Source organism: Otolemur garnettii, unplaced genomic scaffold, assembly GCF_000181295.1.
Source record: "Otolemur garnettii isolate 467f Iridium unplaced genomic scaffold, OtoGar3 scaffold00077, whole genome shotgun sequence".
Taxonomy (NCBI): domain Eukaryota; kingdom Metazoa; phylum Chordata; class Mammalia; order Primates; family Galagidae; genus Otolemur; species Otolemur garnettii.
The window spans coordinates 4,693,573-4,704,687 of NW_003852472.1; positions in this window are offsets into that span (position 1 = coordinate 4,693,573).

Below are 11,115 nucleotides of genomic sequence, written 5' to 3' on the forward strand. Positions count from 1 at the left end.
CCCCCCCCCCCCCGCCTGCTGATTCTCCATGCACGGACGGTCTTGATGACTTTACCCTGTCTGGGCTGCCTTGGGACTCCTTTCATCTTCAATGGTCCTTATCAAAAAGGAGCTGCAGGTATGGTCTACCTTTATGCTTTACCCTGAATTGGAGTGCCCACAAAGAGATCAGCCTGTCTACCTCCCATAGGACTGCAGGCACTCACTACAATGCCTGGCTAATTTTTCTATTTTTAGTAGAGATGGGGTTTTGGTTTTGCTCAGACTGGTCTCAAACTCCTGATCTAAAGGGACTCTGCTGCCTCACCCACCCAGACTGCTAGTACTACAGGTGTGAACCACCAGCTCCCAAATTAGATAGTTTCCATAAACAGAAATGCTTTTTATAATTTTAGGAACTTGTTGTCCTATCAGCTCACACCTTGTCTGTGGGTGGAAGTAATTGAATGTTTTGGTTTAAAAGAAAGAAAGTAAGGCCTTCCCTCTGGGGTAAGGATAGCCAAGGAAAGAGATGTGCCAAGAAGAAAATGAGGTCCATAATTAAGTGTCCACCTGACTTCCCAGAGTAAAAATTTCCTTCCTTCCAAAGGAGTGCGAATGAGAAAGGCAGGCAGGCTGGGTTACTCTTGACTGTGATAGCCCCATGTCTCCAAGAGAGTAGCTTAATTTTGGTATTCCTCAGTTTCCCCATTTACCAGGATAACATTTGTCTCAGAGGTTCTTAGATATCCTTGCAAGCATGACACTTCATAGAAACAACTAATGCTCCATCTCCTTTGGGGTTTTTCTCATGGCATCCAGACAGCCTGTGCCATACATGTCTCAGATATATGTGGCCTGAGAGAGCAGTGAGAAGGAGGAGGACACAGGGACGGGAGAGGGCTGCTCAGGAAACAGGGAGAGCATGGTGGCAGTTTGATGGTGGCTTCTTAATAGACAGCCCCACCTGCTCAGGAGGCAAAGCTGGCAGAAAGCTTTATTTAAAATGAACTGAGACCCCAAAACCATGAGAGGAGATAAGAAGCGAGCTGAAGAGGGGCCTGGAGAGAGGGCAGGTTTAGGAGAGGAATGGAGTCACCATCTGCCACCTCCCTCCTGTCACCTGGCAAGGAAGGAGCTCCCCGTGGTGCGCAGCCTGTCCTGGAGCCCGAGTCATGAGCTGCAGCTGTTCTGCACCTTCCCCAGGCCCCTAGGACTTGTGGACCCTGCCGTGGGAGGCGATGCTGCAGGGCATGTTGATGGAGCCCCTGAGCCGCCGAAGGCTGGCGAGACAGAGGAACGTCTGTCTACCTCAAAGAATGTCCAGGTCAGTGGGCACAAAACTAAATGGGTCAAGAGCTGGAAGCTGAGTTGGATTCCAAACACAGTCACCCCTGCCCCCCCCCGCCCCCCCCCCACACACACATGCCTGGCTCAGCACAAACTCCTGTATGTCCACAGACAGGGACATGTGTGTGTACACACAGTTGCCGAAAGGTGTGCATTCAAGAAAAGGAGAGGAAAAGGACAGAGATATTTCTTTATTCCCAAGGTGGTCAAGCAAAGATTATATGGTTTTGGGTGGTGCCTGTGGCTCAAAGGAGTAAGGCACTGGCCCCATATGCTGGAGGTGGTGGGTTCGAACCCAGCCCTGGCCAAAAACAGAAAAAAAAAAAAAGAAAAAAAAAATATATATATATATATATATATTTTGGATTGACATTAAACAGACTTTTTCAAACCAATGCAGCATACCAATGCCTTTTGCACATACCTGGAACTCAAACTGTATTGTACGGACAAACGGAGGCAAAGAAGGAAGAAAGGAAGGAGGGAAGGCAGGAGAGGATATCCAGCTTATTTCAAAGCAGAAAAGACTAGATAAGGTGATGATGGTTTTGAAGGTCAAATTGCTTTTCCTTCATCTTGACTCACAAAAGAGACCAAGAGATAAGTCTCTTTTCACAGAAACGTTCCCTGGGGGAAAAGGGTGACTGGGTCCAGGATGGCTTAGACTTAGCTTTCTCCCCATGTCCTGATGTATCCTAAAATGTTCTCTTCTGTTTGGGTGGTTGAGAGGGTAGAAAAGTTAGAATCTTTCTTCTCCGTGTTCTTTGCTTTAAGAGGTGGCCAGGTGACCAGTGATGGAGTTGAAGCAGGTTTGCTGAGGAAGGAAGCTCAGGCCTGGAGATGGGGGTGGAGGGTCCTGAAGGATTCTATGTAGCTGGACCAGCATTTTGGCCCAGAGCATAGCCCTCTGTCCAGGAATTCTGCTCTGTCTTTATGCCTCTGGTGTTTTCTATTGCTTCTCTGTTGCTTACTATTTGGTCAAGTTTTTGTTTATTTCTAACATTCAGCCTCTCTCATCCACGCTAAGGAAAGCAAGAGAAATTTATCTGTGTGCACACATATACCCATGTCAGCAGATTAAAGCAATGTGACTGCCTCATGGAAGAAGCACAGTCAGAGTAGGGGGAATCCAACCACGACTCCTCAACCCAAAAAGAAGACCAACTTTAGGGGACAGAGCTATTTGCTGATCTATTGGTCCCATTCTTGGTATTTCCTTTCAGGCTTAAAGATTCTGGCTCTCTTTAAATTAAGGAAGGAAGCATTTGTTTGAGGAGTTCCTGGAAATAAGAGATTGTTTTTGAAAAGCCACCGGGCAAAGTAAGAAAACCCCAGAGAGTCAGCACTGTCTCAAACCTGGCCCACCAGCACCAGCTGTGAAACACAGGGACAAGCAGAAGTCCTAAGCCTCCCACAGCTGCAAAGCAGGGAAGACAATCAGGATGTGGGGCCACGCAGTCCAGGTCCTTTGGCAAAAAAAAAAAAAAAAGTTACTGGGGACTAATGAGCACAAAGAAAAGTAGAGAATTATTTTCTCAGAGCTGAGAAACCAAGTCTCCACCAGCATTTTCCTGGTCCCTGAGGGACACCTGTTTCCACAGCAACCACAACCTAGGAAGAATGCTGTCTTCCAACTAACCATCCAGGGAAATATTTAGCCTGGGCCGCCAATTCAGAATGGTCAGAAAGAGCTCTGAGTATGAGACACAAACCTCACTGGGGCTTAGGGGGGCTAAATTGGATCTGTGGTTAGAGGCAGCTGTCAGCACTAAACATGATCTCTGCTGCCCCTAGTGACTCCTGACTGAGGTCCTACCACTCCCACCCCACTCAGCCTGGTGCCTCGTCCTGGCAACCTCTACCTGATGATGGATTTGGTGATGGCAAAGGTGATGATGACGATGACAACAATGACAAGGTAATGATGACCATGATGATGACAGTAATGATGGTGATGAGGATGACAATGACAATTATGATGATGACAATGACAGTGACAATGATGAGGATGATGACAAATGCAAATGAAAATAGCAATAACAATGAAGGTAATGACCATGACGACAACAACAATTATGATGACCAATGCCAATGATGATGACAAAAGTGAGGATGACAATGATGACGTGACAATGATGATGATGACCATGATGGGAATGAGAGAATGACAGTAATCATAACAGAAACAGACACTAGTTGCTAAGTGCTTCCTATGCATTTTCTTAGTTTGTTTCACCAGAGTTCTTTGGAGTAGATGCTATTCTTGAGCCACGTTACTACTGAGGAAACAGAAAGTCTGACAGGTTACATAACCTGTCCAGAGGCACACAGCCAGCCAGGAAGACCTGACACCCAGCTCTGTGTAACACCAACGTCATTTCTTTGGGGAGTGGGACAGCTTTAGAGATTGGATTCTGCAGAGGACTGCCTCAATCCAATCCCAGTTTAACCTTTATCAGCTGCGGGTCAAATACCTCTGTGCCTACATGTTATCGCTATAAAATAATAATGGCAATAGTAGAACCATTCTGGGTATGTTTTAAAGGAGTTGAAGTAGGGCAGTGCCTGTGGCTCAAAGGAGTAGGGCGCTGGCCCCATATACCAGAGGTGGTGGGTTCAAACCTAGCCCTGTCCAAAAACTGCAAAAAAAAAAAGTTGAAGTAGTGTCTTTCAAACTTTCATATACATACAAAAATTAACTGAGAATCTTGTTAAAACACAGTTTTCACTTTGACAGGTCTCAGGTGAGGCCTGAGAGTCTGCACAGGTCTGCAGACCCCACTCCAGTTAGCAAAACTGCAAATCCCTTGTCAGGGGATGGTACCTGACAAGCAACAGGGAAGTGTTTGCTGTTATTGTTACTCTTATTATTTAGCTCTCCCTCCCCATACCCCACAGACCACATGACTTTTTCCAAAGGGCTGTATTCTGACAGTCACCTCACCCGCTGGGGCTGCTACTGACCAGAACCCCTGGCATTTATTTTCCTCTCATTGACCCCAATGAGGTTGGACCCCTGTGATTGATGTTAGCCTTGGTTGAACCAAAGTTCCTGATGCTGGAAGGGGAGGACGAGGCTGTGTCCACCACCCTCTCTACATTCCATCTCCCTCCCCTGAAGGAGGAAAATTCCCCAGAAATGCTATGCCCGCCTCACTATTTCTTGCTCTTCCTGAAGTTCTCACAAACTTTGCACACCGGGACCACAACAGCAGAAATCCAGACAAAACTTAAATCATTTTTAGAAAGAAGTCAACCATTTTTACTATATGTCATTTTGAAACATGGCTGAGTGGCACTTCAGTTTATGTTAATTTGTGAAAATAAAGACCCAAGAGCCATAAAGTTGCAGTCAGCATAAGGAGCTACTCCTGTGACCAGCTGCCTCCATGGATTAAATAACTGTACCCGTGGAGGCTGTACCTCTGCTGGGACCTTCATGAAATGCCTTCACCTCAAGAAGAAAACGAGGGAACGTGCCTGTTTTCTCTTCTCTGTGACCTAAGTAGGAGATCAAAGGGGGAACAGAGTGACTGTCCACATGCCCACATGGATGGTCGGCAGGTTGGGAAGCCCAGATCTTCCTTCAGGAATGGCTTGTGGCTTAAGAAGCTGTGGGTGCTGTCAGCAGGTAACCAGCAGGGTTCTGCCACGTTGGGGTTGCCTCCTGCATAGCAATGCCCAGCAGAGGCAGGAGTATACAACCTGGCATCTCCACCCATACACAGACAACTCTGGATGGCTCTACTGGTTCTAGAGCACCCCGTGTGTTCAGTGGAGATTATCACTGCAGTGCAGCCTCACAGCTCAGCACCTCTGCCCACTTCTGCTTCCTCTCCTTCCCATGGGTGTTCACCCCAAGGACATGCTGGTGGTTTCTTATGTCTGTAACTGCTTATAACAGACTTGGTGTCTTCAAACAACAAAAATGTATATTCATAGTTCTAAAGCTCAGGATTCTCACTGTGCTAAAATTAAGATGTTTGCAGAGCTTTAGCCCTCCTAAGCTCTCCTGGAGTATCCATTTCCTTACCTCTTCCAACTTCTTGAGGCTGCCAGCATTCCTTTGTTTGTGGCCTCTACCTCCTCAAAGACAGCAGTGCAGCATCTTCAAATCTCTAAGATTTCTGCTTTTGTGGTCACATCATCTGGCTTCTGATCCCCTCTACTGGGAGAACTCTTGTGATTACATTGAATCCATCCAATCCCACATAATCTCCCCATCTCACAAACTTAAACTTATTCACATCTGCCAAGTCCTTTTTTGTCATAAAGGTAACATACTTGCAGATTCTAGGGATCAGGAGGCAGGCACTTTGGGGTGGGGGGGCAGCTAGAATTCAGCCTTCCACAGACACTCCTTAATAAACACAGTGTACCTGTGACTATCTCAGCAACTGCTCTCCAGGGGATGCAACCCGCAATGCCATCATTTAGAAATATGGTTTTCACAGTCCATCTTATTTCAGCTCTAGATTGTTTTCATTGAAAACAAACGAGAATGGAGAATAGCCATGTAATTATCTAAAGCACGTGACAATCCAAATGACAAATCTTCCTTTGTATTCTATGACACCGTGTAGAGTTAGCTTTAAAGAATCAGTGTGTACCCTTCTATATAGGAAAGAATTAACTTTAGCTTTACCCAAAGAGAGGTCTGGCCTTTGTTCTGGGCTCCTGGGAGATGATCTCTAAGCCTTCAGAATGTCCTGCCTGAGAAGAGTGCTTTCATTTACCTTGAAGGCCTTGAGCCACACCAGTTAGTCTAACTATGTGATTTATGGTGGGGATTTGGGGCCATATGGTGTCAGCTCAAACTCCAAAGGAGCTCAAGACAGGTCAGTCATTTTGGCGGACAACTATGTCTATGTGATGAAATACCAATAAGAACTTTAAATTTAAGGCTCAAATGAGCTTTCCCGGTTGGCAGTACTTCAAGCACATTGTCACCCATCATCACTGGGAAAAGACAGCGCTGTCCAAGACTCCAGTGAGAGAGGACAACTGTGAACTCCATGTGTGACACTCTCCTGGCCTCTGTCCCAGACACCTCCTCTGTGTCTTTTTGCTGCAGTCAACTGTAATTATGAATCTCTTGGCTTTCAATGAGTCGAATCCTAGCAAATTGTCAAACCTGGGGGTGATACTGGGGCCCCCAAATTTGTGCTTTGCACCACCAATGATGGTGGTCTGGGAGTCTATTGAACTCTGCACTTTCTTTAGGTGTTGCATCCAGGAGATTTCTCCAGAAAATTTTCCCCCATAGGAACTTTATATCTTCTCTACTTTAATAGTTCTAATTACTCAATCACCCATTCTCTGTATCCATTTTCAAACTAGAGACAAATGTCTCTCTTGCTGGTGCAAAGTACAGCCCAGGGCAAAGCTGAGTCATTTTTTAAACTTCACAGGACCTGGGAGGACAGAGCAATGTCTTGTTCAACAATTTAGACATAAGGTGCATTCAAGATTATAAGCAGTTCAATTCAACCCATTTTTATCGTGCTAAACTCACAAGCCAGAAATGCAGAGATGAGAAGGACCCCCTCTACAGACACAGGGCACATGAAAGGGGCAAATCCTAGCAGCGGTGTGATAAGTGATGTACCCATGCAGGGGTTGATTACAATGGAAGGAAATGTCGGTGGGGGTGGGAGGGCCTTTCTTTGTTATATCCGCCAGTAAGCTCAGGAAAAATGTCGTATCGACTACATTTACCTTCATAGTCAGCAAAGCTTCTGTTTCTCTCTGTGTTGGCCCTACATTTTCCTTTATGTCTTTATTTTAATAATTGGAGTGTAGATTTACTTTGTTTATTTTTATTTTTGAACTTCCATTGTACAGAATTAAATTAATCATAATTTCAGCTCAAGACATGCTACTCACTGCTCCCTGCATGCTGTGGCGTTTGCTCGCTTTGTATGTGTTTGTTTACATGTTAATTAATATATTTTTAACAAGGTAAGAAGCACCTGTCAGCCCACTCTCAAATCAAAAACAAACCTATGGCAATAACGTACCTTTATTCTCTTTCCAAACAGCTACAAAAATGTGTACTTTCTTTTGTTCTCAGAATAAAATTAATAAGCTATTATTCAAAAAAATTTTGAGAATTTTCAAAATATAGGCTAGCCTAACAGAAAAGTACTCCCTGGAATCCATTCCCTCATCTTTACCTATTTCATCAACTGCAGTTGTTATCTTATTCTGGCATAACTACATTTAAACATTTTTCTATAGTTTTAAGTTATAACATATGGAAAGTTTCACATCCTGCTTTTTTTTTCACTTGTCATTATGTATTAAATACTCTACTTAAATATTTCACTTAACATTATAAATTAAATTCCTTCTTATTATTTTTGACACTCGACATTATAAGCCATAATTGGATGGTGCCATAAGTGATTAACTAGTAGACTCATTTTAGACATTTAAACTATGTTCTTTTGCAGAGGAGGTAGAGTAGGAGCAAGTGTGATAAGTAACAGTACCAAACAATATTTTATACCCAAATATTATTTCATTTTTATTTCAGTTTTTGTATATGGTTCTAAGTTTTAGAAATTAAATGTGTGGATCAAAGAATATTAACATTTTAAAATTGTTAAGGCATGTTCTTAAATTGTTTCCCAGTCAAATTATACCAATTAGTAGTGACCTTGGAAAGAAGAACTATTGTGTTATTCCCATACCTTTCTGAGCTCCTCTCTGGCCTTCCTCAGACCAACGTGATAGCCCACAAGGAACCCATGACCTCTGGCCTTCTAGCTTGTGCTCTGAGTGCCTGGGGTCTTGGAACTGCCTGCCTCTAGGTACTGTGGCTCCTTCTGGAGTTTCTGTATCTCTTCCCTGGAGCCATTTTTTCAAGAGTGGGCCTCAACTGCAGTGTGCACACAGCCCTAGGACTGTTTGTGGGTGGGTGGACACCTCAACAAATCCTGGTGTGCAGTCGGACATTCCCATTACATTGACAAAGTCCCTCATGACACAGATGGAGCTCTGGGTGAGAAGAGGAATGAGACAGGTCAGGAGGCAGGAGCCAGGGATCTCTTTCTCCACATCCCCAAGTTCTATCAAAGAATTCCTGGGAATCCAATTATGAAGGTGTACTTGTCCAGGTAGAAAGACTGAAAGTTTAATTTCACAGTTTGTTAGCTTTGTTTTGAACTTTTAAATATTTAGACATATGGTATATGTGTAACGACCTCAGGTTCTATTCTTATCCAGGGCCCTGCACTTGTTGAGGGATTAACTGACAGTCATTTCCGTTCTTACCAACCCTTCTGAGCATGTCTGCTCACTGACATTACAAACTACAATTATGCTTCACTAATTTGGTTGGTGTAAAACAATCTCATGCTCGCTTTAATCTGGATCTTAAAATTATTTGGCCATTCATATTTTAGGGTATCCAAAGGTTGCTCATAAAGTCACCATATGTAGGGCAAATGGGAAATTGTAGCTACATGTACCTTTATTTACAAAACGTCCATTACAAAATTTGACATAATATTTACAAAATATTCTCTGTGTTGGCCACCTATTTGTATGCTATTGGTATGTACTGGTAGTCAATAAATGCATGAGGAACTGAATCATTGACATAATCTAGAGTATAACTGACTTAAATGTGCCAAAGCAGAGTCAGTTTTTCTCTAAAATCATCTCTAGTCCACAAGGGGTTGATCTGGTTAAACCGCAGAGACCCAAGTCACTACCTCAGGAGGCTACATCCCATTTTCTTCTTTAAATGCCCAAGCAGAGTCTCTTCATTTCATTTGGATAGTTGGCCAGTAAATGCTTTAATTACAAGTTGAAAGGAATAAAATGAAATCATCTGGTGGAATGGTTTTAATTAGAATTTAGTGAGTCGGGCAAGCAATTAGCGCATCTAAGAATGGAGACTATATACACATATTTGTCTCCGATGAGCTTCGCTGATTTAAATGAGCATTTGACTCATATTTTTCAAGTTAAACAAAGGCCGTCATAATGATAATAAGAAGAAGAATGTAGCTTGAGCTAATAGGAAATTGTAAAAGCTATCACTCTGTGTCCTCCCAGCTCCCAGTGGTTGGACTTCATGGCAGTGCCACCAGCCTCCCTTTTAGAACAGGCTGTGAAATTCTCAAGATTCTCAAGATTGTTAGTTAATCTCAAATTTTCATGTAAGGAGATGAGGGGACAGTGAAAGTAAAGAAAGGCAACTATGACATTTGAGCAGCTGGGGTATGCCAAGTACTAGACAAGGGATTTATATATCATCTCTCCTCCACCTTGCACCAGCCTGGGAGAAGGGGTTATAATATATTATAATATATGCAATTAAAAAAAATCATAGGCCAGAAAGGCAAAGTCATTCCCAGGTTTGGATGGCCAGAAGGAACCATGGTTGGTTCTAATCCAAAGTTCTTGCTCTTTCCAAGGGATTTAGAATCCATTAAATCAGTGGTTCTCAATCTGTGGGTCACGACCCCTTTGGGGGTCTCCTGCATATCAGATATTTATATTAGGATTCATAACAGTAGCAAAATTATAGTTATGAAGTAGCAACGAAAATAATTTTATGGTTGGGGGTCACCACAACATGAGGAACTATATTAAGGAAGGTTGAGAACCATTGCCTTAAACAGAAGTTTATTGAACTCTAAAAAGAGAAAGTTGAATTGCTCTTGGAACAGCTTGTTTTCTCCATCTCTGGTGTGCTCTTACTCTACAACAGGGCGGTGAGGGCTACAGGAGCTGAGAGTAACACTGGCTCTCCCACAGGCTGAGCAGGTGTCACACTATGGTCTGCAGTTGTGGCTGCACAACAGTCACAGGGCAGCTTCAAAGAACACTGATGCCAGGCTTATCCCAGGTGGGTCTGATTTCATTGGGATGGAGCACAGCCTGGATAGGGGACATGTTTTCAAACTGTTCAGGTGATTCTAACATGCAGCCACGGTTGAGGATCCCTAAGCTCCATGTACAGTGTGTTGAGAGAAGATTGTGGAAGTCCCTTTTAGATTGAAAATGTCACTTCCGGAGCTCTTATAAGGCTGTGCCCAGTGTACGCCCTTCTCCTGCATTCTGGCCCTGAACTTGGCACAGAGTCACCAAAGGCAGCTCAAAGGATACAAATGGGGATCTGGCTCAATCCTCCACTGGCAATGTAATTTTGGTCAAGCAAGTTAATCTGAGTCATAATTGTCTATAAAATAAGACACAGACAACTACCTGGCTGCATTAGAGTGAACACCAAAAAATGAATTCCTGCTGTGCTTAGCAAGTGATATTGGCCAATAACTGATAGTTACTTGTGTTATACACTTGATCTTACCCAAAAAGCCAAGAAGTAATAATTACTTGTGTTGTAGAATCTCAAATTCAGGTTCATGTACTTAACGCTCACCTAACACTGAATATTGTGACACCAGTGGTTGGAGGTAGAGAAAAGCTTATTCAACTTGGCCAAGGTGAGATGACAGAAAGGAAAATCTCTCAGATCTGCCTTGTCACAGAGTTGAGGCAGGGACCTTTTATGTGGTGAAAGGCCAGGTAACAGATGGGGAAATTTTAGGGGATGGAAGAGGGGGTCTGTCTTGCTTTTATTCTCAGACAACATCTTGAGTAACCAGACTTCTGGCTTCAAGAGCTGGTTGCAACTTTTTCAGGGGCATTTATTTCTTCTGTGAAATAAGCTCATAGATTTTTCTTGTGACTCCAGTTATTTCCTCTTGCTCGACAAAGAAACTGTGTATTAGCAGTGAACAATTGCTGTGAGAATGAGGGATGTTGAGC